At 47.6% G+C, this 14934-nt stretch overlaps 2 pseudogenes; one reads left to right on the forward strand and one right to left on the reverse strand.

The window, feature by feature from the left end:
• The first annotated feature begins 1190 nt into the window (after nucleotides 1-1190).
• On the forward strand, nucleotides 1191-2710 carry LOC134735968 (uncharacterized protein ARRDC1-AS1-like; annotated as a pseudogene).
• Nucleotides 2711-4897: 2187 nt separating this feature from the next.
• LOC134735957 (protein shisa-5-like) lies at nucleotides 4898-5331 on the reverse strand (annotated as a pseudogene).
• Between the last annotated feature and the right edge of the window lie 9603 nt (nucleotides 5332-14934).

Raw genomic sequence — 14934 nt, forward strand, 5'->3', positions numbered from 1 at the left:
TAAATAAACTGTCAAACCATTTCCAGAATGGCTGTACCATTTTACGTGCCCACCAGCAATCTACAAGTGATCCAGTTTCTCTACGTCTCCAGCATTTGATGTCACTATTTTTTATTTTTGCCATTCTGATAGGTGTGTGGTGATATCTCATTGTGGTTTTAATTTGCATTTCCCTAATGACTAATGACAGCATCTTTTCACATGCTTAATTGCCATCTGTATATCCTCTTCAGGGAAATATCTGTTTATGTCTTTTGCCCTTTTTCTAATTGGATTGTTTATTACCAATAAGTTTTTTTTTTTTTTCTGAGACGGAGTTTTGCTCTTGTTGCCCAGGCTGGAGTGCAATGGTGCGACCTTGGCTCACTGCAACCTCTGCCTCCTGGGTTCACGCCATTCTCCTGCCTCAGTCTCCCAAGTAGCTGGGATTACAGGCATGCACCACCATGCCTGGCTAATATTACTGATAAGTTTTACGAGTTCTTTATATACTCCAGATGCTAGTCCTTTGTCAGATATGTGATTTGCAAATATTTTCTCCCAGTCTTTGTCTTTTCATACTCTTAACAGGGTCTTCGGCAGAGTAATTTTTAATTTTGATGTGGTTTCTCCTTAAAGGTTAAAAAAATAATAATGATCTCAGGCCGGGTTCAGTGGCTCAGACCTGTAATCTCAGCACTTTGGGAGACTGAGGCAGGTAGATTGCTTGAGTCCAGGATTTCCAGACCAGTTTGGCCAACATGGCGAAACCCCATCTCCACAAAAAATACAAAAAAAAAAAAAAAATTAGCCATCTATGGTGGCATGTGCCTGTGGTCCCAGCTACTTGGGAGGGTGGGGTGGAAGGATCGCTTGAGGCCAGGAGTTGGAGGCTGCAGTGAGCTGGGATCATGCCACTGCACTCCAGCCTGGAGTGACAGAGTGAGACCCTGTGTCAAAATAATAAAAATTAAAATTACAAAAATTATTATTATTATTATCATCTCCTGGCCTGCCCTGTCATCCATGCCAAGTAAGGGCATGTACAAATTTCATTTACCCATTCAGTCAATGTTTATTGAGTACCTACTATGTTACAGGTTCAGTCCCAGGTGCTAGTGATCTGAAAATGAATAAAATACAGTTGCCTTTAAGTGTTCACAGTCTAGTGGAGACAGAGACATTTTTTTTTTGAGATAGAGTCTCACTCTGTCACACAGGCTGGAGTGCAGTGGCACAATTTCGGCTCACTGCAACCTCTGCTTCCCAGGTTCAAGCGATTCTCCTGCCTCAGCCTCCCGTGTAGCTGGAACTACAGGCCCCCACCACCATGCCTGGCTAATTTTTGTATTTTTAGTAGAGATGGGGTTTCACCATGTTGGCCAGGCTGGTCTCGAACTCCTGACCTCAGGTGATCCTCCTGACTTGGCCTCCCAAAGTGGTGGGATTACAGGTGTGAGCCACGGCACCTGGCCGGGACAGAGACTTCTGAGCATATGCCTTCCGTGGAAGTGTGGTAAGGGATGGAAAGCAGGCTGTGGGAGCTCAAGACAGAGCACCTGCTCTGGCCAGGGAAGTGGGGAAGGCCACTCCTTGCTTGTCAGTTACAAACCAGTTGAAATCTTAGTATTATTCTTGCTATATACAGGTTATAGTATATTCTATAAAAACATTTCCAGCCATTATTTTCATCATGATTACCACTGGTTCATTTTCTGCAAGATTCTTTCCCCAAATGCCAAAATGGCTAATATCCAAACTGAGATCTTGTGAAATTAATGGAGGATTCACCCCTATAAATGACCATTTTTCAAAAATACAATGACAACTGTTAGTTCAACAAGTGGTCTTTGCTGTGAAGCTCAGGCATCAAGGAAAGGTGTAGATAGGTCTTATTGCATAACAGTCCTTGGTCCTAATATAGCAACGTTCATCTGAGAAGCTTAAAGGACTTGCCTCACATGACAAGCTGCCTCATTTTTGCACTGACTCTTCGAGGAAGGCAAGATAAGATTTATTATCCAGTGGCCTATATTCCAAGTAGAGAAGGATCCTCTCTGCCCAGGTAACTAGAAAAGTGTGTCTAGTGACACATTTGGGAGGAACGAAGGGATCCAGCAGTAAGAAGGGGATTGAACCTTTGGTTTTAGGTTGCAGTTCTCCACCAAGAATTTTTTAAAGTGTAAGGCCTGATCTTGCTTATATAGGAGTGATTAAATTTTTTTCTTACTTTCTTCTTTTCTTTTCTTTCTTTCTTTTTTTTTTTTTGTTTGTTTGTTTTGAGTTGGAGTCTCACTCTGTAGCCCAGGCTGGAGTGCAGTGGTACAATATCCAGCATTGCAACCTCTGCCTCCCGGGTCCAAGCGATTCTCCTGCCACAGCCTTCCCAGTAGCTGGGACTACAGGTGCATGCCACCACGGCCAGCCGGCTAATTTTGGTGTTTTTAGTTGGAGACAGGGGTTACAGGCATGAGCCACTGCGCTCATACTAATTTTTTTTTTTTTTTTGAGATGGAGTTTTGCTCTTGTTGTCCAGGCTGGAGTGCAATGGTGTGATCTCAGCTCACTGCAACCTCCAACTCCCAGGTTCAAGCAATTCTCCTTCCTCAGCCTCTCTAGTAGCTGTAATTACAGGCGCCTGCCACCGCGTCCGGCTAATTTTTGTATTTTTAGTAGAGATGGGGTTTCACCATGTTGGTCAGGCTGGTCTCGAACTCCTGACCTCAGGTGATCCTCCTGCCTTGGCCTCCCAAAGTGCTGGGATTACAGGCATGAGACACCGCGCCCGGCCCTTAAATTTTCATTGCAATAAATACTTAAGCCTCAAAACCTGAGAATGCTTTTCAGCCCCATGTCTAATCAGGACCTTGTCTTGTCGATTTTCCCTCCATGAGACAGCTCTGGTGAAACAGTAACAGAGGGACGGGGAACACCGAGGTACTGATGTCTGGGCCAGAGCTGCCATCCAGGGCCCCACACCCCACCTTTGGTCCAGACAGCCCCTTGGCCCAGGTGTCCCTGCTGCCAGAACGCACTGGACTGGGGTACAGGAGTTGCATATTCCATGAAGCTGGTGTCAGGGGAAGCAGGAAATCTCACATTAGCCAGGTTATGCCTCTCCTCCGGGCCAATTTCCCTCCACAACCCAGGGGTTTCAGTCTCACATCAACTATCATTTTTTTTTTTTTTTTTTTTTTTTTTTGTGGAGATGGAGTCTCGCTCTGTCACCCAGGCTGGAGTGCAGTGGCACGATCTCGGCTCACTGCAAGCTCCGCCTCCCGGGTTCACGCCATTCTCCTGCCTCAGCCTCTCCGAGTAGCTGGGACTACAGGCGCCCACCACCACGCCCGGCTAATTTTTTGTATTTTTTTAGTAGAGACGGGGTTTCACCGTGGTCTCGATCTCCTGACCTCGTGATCCGCCCGCCTCGGCCGCCCAAAGTGCTGGGATTACAAGCGTGAGCCACCGCGCCCGGCCACTATCATGTTTTAAAACAGAAAACGGCCGGGCGCGGTGGCTCAAGCCTGTAATCCCAGCACTTTGGGAGGCCGAGGCAGGCGGATCACGAGGTCAGGAGATCGAGACCACGGTGAAACCCCTTCTCTACTAAAAATACAAAAAATTAGCCGGGCGTGTTGGCGGGCGCCTGTAGTCACAGCTACTCGGGAGGCTGAGGCAGGAGAATGGCGTGAACCCGGGAGGTGGAGCTTGCAGTGACCCGAGATCGTGCCACTGCACTCCAGCCTGGGAGACAGAGCGAGACTCCGTCTCAAAAAAAATAAAATAAAATAAATAAAAAATAAATAAAACAGAAAACATGCCTCTAATCCCAGCACTTTGGGAGGCCGAGGTGGGTGGATCACCTGAGGTCAGGAGTTCGAGAGCAGCTTGGCCATCATGGCAAATCCCCATCTCTACTAAAAATAAATTAGCCGGGCATGGTGGCACGTGCCTGTAATCCCAGCTACTAGGGGGGCTGAGGCAGGAGGATCACTTGAACTTGGGAGGCAGAGGTTGTGGTGAGCCGAGATCGTGCCACTGCCCTCTAGGCTGGGCAACAGAGCAAGACTCTGTCTCAAAAAAAAAAAAAAAAAACTGAAAATAGGCAAAATGTTTGTCTAAAACAAAACAAAAACACTGTAGGGAAGAGGCTTGAGTGTGCCGGTCGGTGGACAGGCTGCCCTGCTCACCTGTGGGAAGGGCAGGGCCAGCAAGCGCAGGAGAGCTCCCTGTGGGCAGCTAGGCTAGGTGTGGATGTGGCCCTCCAGGTGGTCCCAGGGAGGATGCAGGGACAGGAACAGTCCAGGCAAACAGCTCTCAGGTGAGTAGGGCTCTGCCTGAGGTGTTCTGGCATCAGGAGGCTGCCTGACCCCCAATGGGCATGACACAGTCTCCAGGGAGCAATGGGATATCGGCCCAAAGGATTAAAGCCCAACTTGGTCAGATCCCAAGCTTTACCTACATTATGTCTCTGGCTCTGCAAAGGGTATTCCCAACTCTGGGGACAAGCCGTGGCCTCAAGTGGCAGCTGGCTATGCTGCTGAAATCAGGACACATCTGCATCATACTCACAGAAAGCTGTGCCATCCTAGTGTGACAGGCCACACTCTGTCACCCTAGGGGAAGCTGGAAAAGAACTCCAGATGTGCCCTGGAGAGCCCCCCACCTCTCAGGGGCCACCTCCCAGGGTGCCCCCACCACCCCATTCTTCGAGTTTGGCTTGAGATTTTAGGAAGCATAATTTCAGGTGAGGAAGATAACAAAGTCTGGTCCCAGCCCACTCTGGCAAGGATCACTCCCCACCTAGTCGGCCTCAGAGGAAGCCACATATACAGACAGGACACACACAGCACACATGGGGTGTAAGGAACCGTGCCTGCACACCACTCACACACACATGACATGACCAAGTGGCAGCCAGAGAGGCCAGGGCACGCTCAGGGGGCCGCCCTCGGGGCATCCATGTAGGCTGGGTTGGAAGGAGGCTGGCTGGTGGGGTAGGGCGTGGCTGCTCCTCCAGCCAGGATCTCTAAGTAGGCTGGCGGGTCCATGGGCTGGGCCGGGTAAGGTGATGGGTACTGCATTGGGTAGGGCGCTGCTGGCACTCCTGGATGGGGGGGCATGGGGTGGTAGCCCTGGTAGTCCAGGGTAGCTAGGCGCCACACTTGGAGGCTGAGGGTAAGGGGCATGCACCACAGTGGTGGATGTGGTGGTAGTCACAACTGGACGTGGTCAGCGGCACATCTTGTAGAGGGAGCAGCAGGAGCAGGTGAAGCAGATGATGATAGTGATGACAGATAGCACAAAGATGGTCAGGCCGACGGCCACGGTCGCTCTGAATCCCATGTTAGCCTCTGCCTTCACCCAGGGGCTTCCTGTACCCCTAGACTTCCCCTCTTTCCATCATGGGCCACTCAGTTCCAATTTCTTCTCCTTTCGGAGAAAAGGAAAGCAAATCTCCCGATGATGTCAGCCACAGGAAGGACCGCTTCATGAACTTTCGAGTCCACGATGGCATCTTCCTCCTTAGAACAGCTACTGTGCTTTTGGTACTACTCATTCATTTGTTCCACATTTACAAAGATGAATAGAATGCAGGCCCCACCGTAGAGGAGCTCACAGTCTAGATGGCCGGCACTACATATTGCCTCATGTTGTGTCATAATCTTTTTGTGCATGTGTCTTGTGTCTCTAATTCCATGACAGCAGAGGCCATGTCCTAAACTTCTTTGTCTTCCCCAGAGCCCTTACTTAGCATGGTGTTCAATAAACATCTCTTTTTTTTTTTTTTTTTTTTTTTTTTTTTTTTTTTTTTTTTTTTTTTTTTGAGATAGAGTCTTACTCTGTCGCCCAGGCTGGAGTGCAGTGGCGCAATCTTGGCTCACTGCTACCTCCACCTCCCAGGTTCAAGCGATTCCCCTGCCTTAGCCTCCCGAGTACCTGGGATTACAGGTGCATGCCACCACACCCAGCTAATACTTTTTGTAGTTTTAGTAGAGACGAGGTTTCTCCATGTTGGCCAGGCTGGTCTCAAACTCCTGGCCTCAGGTGATCCACCTGCCTCAGCCTCCCAAAGTGCTGGGATTATAGGCGTGAGCCACTGCACTTATCCAATAAACATCTCTTGAATAAGTAAAATAATTTGATTTGATTTGGTACTTTCCTCCTCTGTGGTTTACTTGTGCCACCTAGATAAAATAATGTATCACCCATATGTAGAAATGTATTTTATTTATTTATTTATTTTATTATTATTATTTTTTATAGAGATGAGGTCTCACTTTGTTGCCCGCTCGAACTCCCAGGCTTAAGTGATCCTCCCACCTCAGCCTCCCAAAGTGCTGGGATTACAGGGGTGAGCCACTGCACCCAGCCTAGAAACTTGTAAGTGAGGAAATTGAGGCACAGAATGGTGAAGTAACTTGTTCCAGGCTGCAAGTGACTCATGGTTGCTTCATCCAAAATATATGCTGGACAACTTTGGAACCAAAGACAGCTATATATCCTTGATGCCAGTATTTAGCTGTCTCTTAGATTCTGAGATGCAAATTGTGCCTTCATATACACACATACAGACTTTATCAAAATCATGTATATGTTTGAAGTCAGACTTTGATTTATGTAAAATGATTAATATTTCTTCTTATATTCAATATCAAGTTGTGTGAAAGGTAACACATGATAGGTTCAAAAATATTCCAGAGAGGAAAGAGTGGATGGCAGTTGGTGAGCTGCAACATTTTTCCTTTCACAGAACAATTCTTGTAGAAGAAACAGCATTGCTGACTTTTTCTATTTTCAGCACAAAGTAACACTTAACTGATTAATATTCAAGTGAAGGTGTATAGCCACAAATCTCATTTAATCGACAAGCACTGCAAAACAACAAACTAACGCACAGCGGGGATGCAAATGGGTGGTCTGCCAGCGAAACTGAACTCACAGAAAGGGTTTCAAGAGTTCTCAACTTAATTTTGAATACATAAGAAATGATATTTATAATATTTCTTTTTCTTTCTTTTTTTTTTTTTTTTTTGAGATGGAGTTTTGCTCTTTCACCCTCGCTGGAGTGCAGTGGCGCAATCTCAGCTCACTGCAACCTCCGCCCCCACCCCGGGGTTCAAGCAATTCTCCTGCCTCAGTCTCCCAAGTAGCTGAGATTACAGGCGTGTGCCACCACACGTGGCTAATTTTTGTATTTTTAGTAGAGACGAGGTTTCACCATGTTGGCCAGGCTGGTCTTGAACTCCTGACCTCAGGTGATCCACCCACCTTGGCCTCCCAAAGTGCTGGGATTACAGGCGTGAGCCACTGCACCCAGCTGATATTTGTATTTCTATAAGGCAAGAAAAATACAGGAAAACCAAACACTCATGTACCCATCAACCTGGCTGAAAAACAGAACAGTACCAGTAGCCCTGAAGCCTTCTAGACACAAACAGTGCACTGAAATAATAGGAATTAGCTGTGAACAGTTACAAATTGGGACATTTCACACAAAAATCTGGATTTCCAGCCTCTCTTGAAAAAGCTGGCATCACTGTGCCTATATTCCCATAGGGAAATAAGGGGCTGGCCCTTCATGGGGCACCCATGCTGATCACCCCATCCCACCCTCATCTGTTCTCTGCTGCCTCCTCCATCCACATGACCTGTCCAGCCCTGGAGGCATCTACGTTGGTAACCCCTGCCATGCATTTCCTTTCTGGGTTGGCTCCTTCTCCCTTGATGCTGTTCAAGCTCTCCATTTCCCTAGTTCTCCTGCCTGCGCTTTGGGGCATCTCCTTTCTTGGGGGAGCAGGACCTTTAAGAGGCCAGGCAAGGTGGCTCATGCCTATAATCCCAGCACTTTGAGGGGCTGAGATGGGAGGATCGCTTGAGCCCAGGAGTTCAAGACCAGTCTAGGCAACATAGTGAGACCCTGTTTCTACAAAAAAAAATTTAAAAACCTAGCCAGTCACAGTGGTGCACCTCTGTGGTCCTAGCTACTCAGGAGACTGAGGCAGGAGAATCACTTGAGTCCAGGAGTTCCAGGCTGCAATGAGCTATGATCATGTCACTGCAACTCCAGTATGGGTGACAGAGTAAGACCCTGTCTGTTAAAAAAAAAAAAAAAGGCACTAGGCTCCATGGAAATGTGCAGACAAGGAGAAACGGTCTGCCCTCAGTGGATGTGTAGCTATGGAGGAAACTGACCTGTGGGCCCGGCGCAGTGGCTCATGCCTGTAATCTCAGCACTTGGGGAGGCTGAGGTGGGAGGATCACTAGGGGCCAGGAGTTTGAGACCAGCCTGGCCAACATGGTGAAATCCCATCCCTACTAAGAACACAAAAATTAGGCGGGCGTGGTGGTGCACACCTGTAATCCCAGCTACTCGGGTGGCTGAGGCAGGAGAGTTGCTTGAACCCGGCAGGCAGAGGTCACAGCGAGCCAAGATCGCACCACTGCACTCCAGCCTGGGTGACAGAGTGAGACTGTCTAAAAAAAAAAAAAAAAAAAAAAAAAAAACTGACCTGTGTCTGATTACATATCATACAAGACAGGCAAAGCTGGAAATAGAAAGAGGGTTATGGGAGCACAGAGCAGGAAAGACTGTATTAGTCAAGGTCTTCCAGAGAAACAGAAGCAATAGGATGCATGGGTATGTGTGTGTGTGTATGGAGAGAGAGAGAGAGAGAGAGAGAGAGAGAGAGAGAGAGAAAGAGAGAGAGACAGAAAGAGAGAGAAAGAGTATGTATTTAATGAATCGGCTTACATGATAGTGGGGTTAGCAAGTCCAAAATCTTTAGGACAAGCTGCAGGCTGGAGACCCAAGGAAAAGTTGATGTTGCAGTCTTGAATCTAAAGGGAGTCTGGAGGCAGAATTCCCTCTTCCTAGGGAGACCTCAGTGTTTTAAAGCCATCAACTGACTGGATGAGGCCTGCCTGCAATATGGAGGCTAACCCACTTTATTCAGTCTACTGATTCAAATATCAGTCTCATCTAAAAAATACCTTTACATGGCTGGGCGCGGTGGCTTATGCCTATAATCCCAGCACTTTGGGAGGTTGAGGCGGGTGGATCACCTGAGGTCAGGAGTTCGAGACCAGCCTGGCCAACATGGTTGAAACCCCATCTCTACTAAAAATAAAAAAAATTAGCCGGTGTGATGGTGCACACCTGTAATCCTAGCTACTTGGGAGGCTGAGGCAGGAGAATCGCTTGAACCTGGGAGGTGGAGGTTGCAGTGAGCCAAGATTGCACCACTGCACTCCAGCCTGGGCGACAGACCGAGATTCCATCTCAAAAAATAAAAAATAAAAAATAATAAAAAATATATTTACAGTGACGTCTAGACTGATGTTTGACCAAATATCTGGGTACCGTGGCCTAGCCAAGTTGACACATTAAAATTAACTGTCATTGGCTGAGTGAGTGTGTATGCGGGGATTAGAAGGTGGAAGCACAGGTGCCGGGAGGGACGTGGTGAACAAAGGTGCAGAGGTGGGGAGATGCTGAGCACGCTCAGAGAATAGTGAGAAGTCCAGTGGAGGAGCAAAAAGTGCAGCCTGGGGGTGAGGTGGTAAAAGGGGGCAAAGTGCACAAGATGGGTGGGGAACCGTGGAGGATAGGAACCCTCGTGACTGGATGGGCGCTAGGTCTGCAATGACCTTGAATGCCATGGGAGGTGTCAGAGGTTTTCAAGCAGGGAAATGGCACAACAGGACTATGTTCAAGAAGAAAACTCTGGTAGACACATAAAGGGTGAGGTGGAGGGGGAGAGATGGGAAAGTTCTACGGAACAAATGATCCATTTTGTTTGTTTGTTTGTTTTTTGAGATGGAGTTTCGCTCTTGTTGCCCAGGCTGGAGTGAAGTGGCATGATCTTGGCTCACTGCAACCTCCGCCCCCCAGGTTCAAGCGATTCTCCTGGCTCAGCCTCCTGAGCAGCTGGGATAACAAGCACCCGCCAACACGCCCGGCTAATTTTTTTTTACATTTTTAGTACAGACGGGGTTTTGCCATGTTGGCCAGGCTGGTCTTGAACTCCTGACCTCAGGTGATCTGCCCGCCTCAGTCTCCCAAAGTGTTAGGATTACAGGCATGAGGCACCGCGCCTGGGTTTTTGTTTTCGTTTTTGTTTTTTTTTGAGACAGGGTCTCACCCTGTGCCTTAGCCTCCTGAGTAGCTGGGACTACAGGTGCATGCCACTACACCTGGCTAATTTTTTATTTTTTTGTAGAGATGGGAGCTTGCTATGTTGCCCAAGTTGGTCTCAAACTTCTAGATTCAATGGATCCTCCCACCTTGGCCTCCCAAAGCTGAGATTACAGGCGTGAGCCACCAAGCCTGGCCCAGTTTTTCTTTTTCTTTCTTTTTTTTTTTTAATTTTTCTTTATGTAAGAGATGGGGTCTCGATCTGCTGTCCAGACTGGACTGTAGTGCCACTGTGCTCAGTTTGTATTTCTTGAGAGGACACTGGGTTGCACAGTTATAGCAAGATATCTTTAAAGGGCCGAGTGTGGTGGCCCATGCCTGTAATCCCAGCACTTTAGGAGGCTGAGGCTGGAGGACCACTTTAGCTCATGAGTTTGAGGCTGCAGAGAGCTGTAAGTGCACTACAGTCCAGCCTGGACAGCAGATCGAGACCCTGTCTCTTTAAAAAAAAAAAAAAAAAGTCTTTAAATAATTCAAAGTTAAAACCTTGAAAAAGTTTTAAAAGCTTTAAAAATGATTAAATCTAATAGACATCAAGGAAGGTCTGTAGGACAATAACAGCAATAATCTGTAAGTAGGAATGTGTAGGGGAGAGTAAATTGGTTTGAAGTACAGAGTATATAATTCCAACACAGGACTGCTATGCAGCCCACAGCCCTATCTGTGAGGTATGGCTAGGCTTTAAGTTCTGCATCACCTGACAGAGTGATTGCTAAAAATGCCCCTACTACCTAAGAGGCAGCTTGGCCTCCTGAGGGCATATGACCCAACCCCCTTCACTATACTTCCAAGACTTCAGTCTTCGGTCATTTTGCATGAACAAAGGCAGAAATGCACTGAGCTTTGCTGTTTGAAAATATTTTTAGCAATTTTAGTGGTAGAAAAGATGCCCTTTGATACAATTTTGTTTTTGATCTTGTCTTCTTTGTGGAAGGAAAGCAGATTCCAGGCCAGATCTGCTGTTTGGGAGTATAATAATTGCCTAAGGCCAGGCATGGTGGCTCACACCTGTAATCCCAGCACTTTGGGAGGCCGAGGTGGGCAGATCACCTGAGATCGGGAGTTCAAGACCAGCCTGACCAACATGGAGAAACCCCGTCTCTACTAGAAATACAGAATTAGCCGGGCGTGGTGGCACATGCCTGTAATCCCAGCTACTTGGGAGGCTGGGGCAGGAGAATCGCTTGAACCCAGGAGGCGGAGATTGTGGTGAGCCGAGATCGTGCCATGGCACTCCAGCCCCTGGGTGATAGAGCGAGACTCTGTCTCAAAAAAAAAAAAAAAAAAAAAACAGAGTAAGTATGGAACTGCATTTACCTCCACACCTATAATTATCCTCCTTATTATAGGGAAGTTCCATGTCTTTGAACTTTATTCTAAATCCACCCTAAAGAAAAGTATGGATCAGCTGGACCCAGGAGGCCCTTCCCCTGGACCTTGCAGAAAAATGACTGGCAATCATGAAATTCACTAAAGGCTTTAAGGTACCTATCTCTTGGAATCCCTTTTACAACTCCTTTTCTTCTAGCTTCGGAATAGTCTAATTATCTTTGCCCCAGGTTTTATGTTACTTGGGCACATTATTTATGTGCATCGCGATAATGTGATTTCAGTCTATCTGTCTCCATTCTGCATAGAGAGGTGTGACAAATTTCCTGTCCTCTGTGGGCTCACACACAGCTGCAGTACCACACGGAATTACAATGGAGGTTTGAACAGTGGGGACTGTGGGAGCCCAGTGCCCAGAGCAACCTACTCTACGAAGGGAGTTGAGAGGATGGGGAGCTAGACACGTGTATGTGGATCCAGAGCCACTTGGTACTAAGCTCTTACTCCCTGCAAAGCACTTAAAAAAAAAAAAAAAAAGATTTTAAACACTACCTCTCCTCCCCCTCTTTTTTTTTTTTGAGACGGGTTTCACTGTCGCCCAGGCTGGAGTGCCGTGGCGCAATCTCAGCTCACTGCAAACTCCACCTCCTGGGCTCAAACGATTCTCCCACCCCAGGCTCTGGAGTAGCTGGGATTACAGGCGCGCGCCACCAAGCCGTAACTCCCCGACTCAAGTAATCCCGCGTGCCTAGGCCTCCCAAAGTGCTGGGATTACAGGCATTATCCACCACGCCCTGCCTCGCAAAGCATTTTCAATTCATGCACAAGCCCTTGAATCCCAAACACTCTTGGAGGCAGAGACTACTTTTATTCCAACTTTATAGATAAGGAAGCCAGGGCACTGTCAAGGGAGTTGCCTGGTGCCTGTAAGCAGGGAGCTGAACTGCTAGTTAGAGGAACTGCAATTCCCAGGCTCTGGTTCACTGCGCTACCTCCAGGAATGGAGGTGGAAGTGGGGGGAGGGGGTGGTGTTGCAGGAAGTACATTTGCTTCAATATGAGCACTTAAAATGCCTGGAAACATTAAGAAAAGGAGGGTGCAAAAAAAAAAAATTTCCCTGGTTTCAGCCATTTCTTTTCTTTTCTTTTTTTTTTTTTGAGGCGGAGTCTTGCTCTGTCGCCCAGGCTAATTTTTGTATTTTTTTTTTAGAGACGGGGTGTCACGGTGTTATCCAGGATGGTCTCAATCTCCTGACCTTGTGATCCGCCCGCCTCGGCCTCCCAAAGTGCTGGGATTACAGGCGTGAGCCACCGCGGCCGGCCTGGTTTCAGCCATTTCTAACCCTTTTTAGGTCACTTCAAATAAAATTTGCAAATAACTGCCATGTGGAGAAAATATGCAAATGTTCCTTAATGGAAAAGTCATTCGGAGTGCTGTGAAAGTTGGCTCATTTATTTAGCTGCCTCAAGTGTGCACATCATTCTTTTTCTGAGTGAATGTGTTTGAAGACAAAGCTTTGTATGTTTTCCCGCTTCCTCTCCAATTGGATATTCCAATTATAACATATTGATTAACAAAAAACCCTGGTGGTTTGAACCGAGTATGCCTATGAGCAGGGGTTAATTGAAAATAGGGAACTGCTGTATATTTTAATTCTTTTAGGTACTCCCATGGCGGTACCCTGTACTCGGCTCTACTCAAAAGTAAAACAAAGCCCAGAACCAGGGTAGTCAGTGCATCCCATTGTTGCTATATGCAGTTTGAAGAGCTGTCGGAACTCACAGTTTTTGAACCTGACTCATGTTTACCCTGGTTCATAGGAAAACGAAACTGAAACAAAACCGAGGTCCTTCACCAAAACTCCATGAGAATCCACGAATCTCAGGGCAGGAAGGGACCCTAATATCATTAAACCTAGTGGCTCTCCAAGGGGCATCGTAGAAATCTGTGCATTTCTGGTTGTAACAATGACTGGCGAGGACTACTGGCATTTAGTGGGCAGGAGCCAGGCACGCTAGGATGTTCTATGATGCTGGTCAGTCCCATAGAGCGAATAATTGAACCACTGGACACTGATGTCGGTGAAAAACTAGTTCATCATCATCTAAGCCTAGAACTAACACTGTTTTACATATGAACACAAAGTCTTTGCCCAGTTTCCATATATCCTGAATTTTCCACAAATGCAACTACTGTTTCAATTGAAGGAAGATTGTACTATTTTATTTAAACATTATTAATAGTTCATCATTTTGGAAAATGAGGTTCTTAGTAGCAATGCTGCTCATGGAACTTGAGTTGTGAAATCAACACACCTTTCCAGTTTGCATTTGTGGCTCTACTGGGCAAGTATCTTCCCACCAGTTAGTGTAGCTGTGCGGCGGCATTTACATATTACAATACATTGTTTTGTTATAATCATTTTGCTTTCGTTTGTTGACAGATCACGTTTTTTGAAATTGTGTTTGTAGGTTTACATAAACAATTTAGGTTTTGTTATTTCAGTATAGGTAAAGGGGGCGTTAGAAAATACTAGCTATGAAAAGGAGTTCGGTCTTTCACAAGGTTATGGAATGTAGCAGACTCCTTTTATAGATGAGCAAATTGAGACCCAAAGCCGTTAAACAACTTGCCCCCGACAGTGTGATATTCTCTCCCTATCTCGTTCGAATTTCCGTCTCGATTTTAAAAATTGAGAAGGGAGAGAAGTTATGTGTATGGTAAATTATGTGATGAGCACGAACCATTTGAATTCGGGCAGCAGAAGACCTTTTGGGGGGTGGTGGAAACCACTGCGTTTTATTTAATTCCGTAGGGCTGAGGGTCAGGAGAGAGAGGGGAAAGAGACTACGGATGTGCGGGCGCCGGCTCAAAGCCTGGAATCCACTAGTAAACACATTCTTCTATTTAAGGGCCAGCGGCACCGAAGGCAGGAGTTGGGGTAGCCTGCCTAGGAGGGTGCCACGGGAAGAGGTTCCTCCGACGGCAGAAACCCGGTTCCTCCCGTTCCTCATCCACCGCAGCGGCCTGAGGGTCACCCCGAGCCTAGGCCGGTAACCCCGCTGCAGCCCCTCCGGCAGGCCCAGGTTGCACCGGCTACAAACATCCCCGACACCCTTGGGCCCTAGAAGAGCCGTTCGCCACCCGCGGGGTCCCCGCAACGCCGGTGGTCACCGGCCCTAAGCCGCTGGGCGCCCCGCAGGAGGAAACTAGGGGCAAATGTAGCCCGCATTCCTGCGGAGAGCCGGGGTCCCAGGAGGGCGCGCCAGCGGCGGTCCCGCCAGCGGCGGTTCCGGATCAGCGCGTGACTGTCTCATTGTTCCCTCACCGCGGGGGGCGGGGGCGCGCGCGCACACGTCGGGGGGTTGGCCGGGAGGGGCCATTGTGTGTTTCTAGGCGGCGCCCCCGCTGCCTAGGCAACAGCGCAG

The sequence above is a fragment of the Symphalangus syndactylus genome, chromosome X, assembly GCF_028878055.3.
Source record: "Symphalangus syndactylus isolate Jambi chromosome X, NHGRI_mSymSyn1-v2.1_pri, whole genome shotgun sequence".
In the NCBI taxonomy this organism is placed as follows: Eukaryota; Metazoa; Chordata; class Mammalia; order Primates; family Hylobatidae; genus Symphalangus; species Symphalangus syndactylus.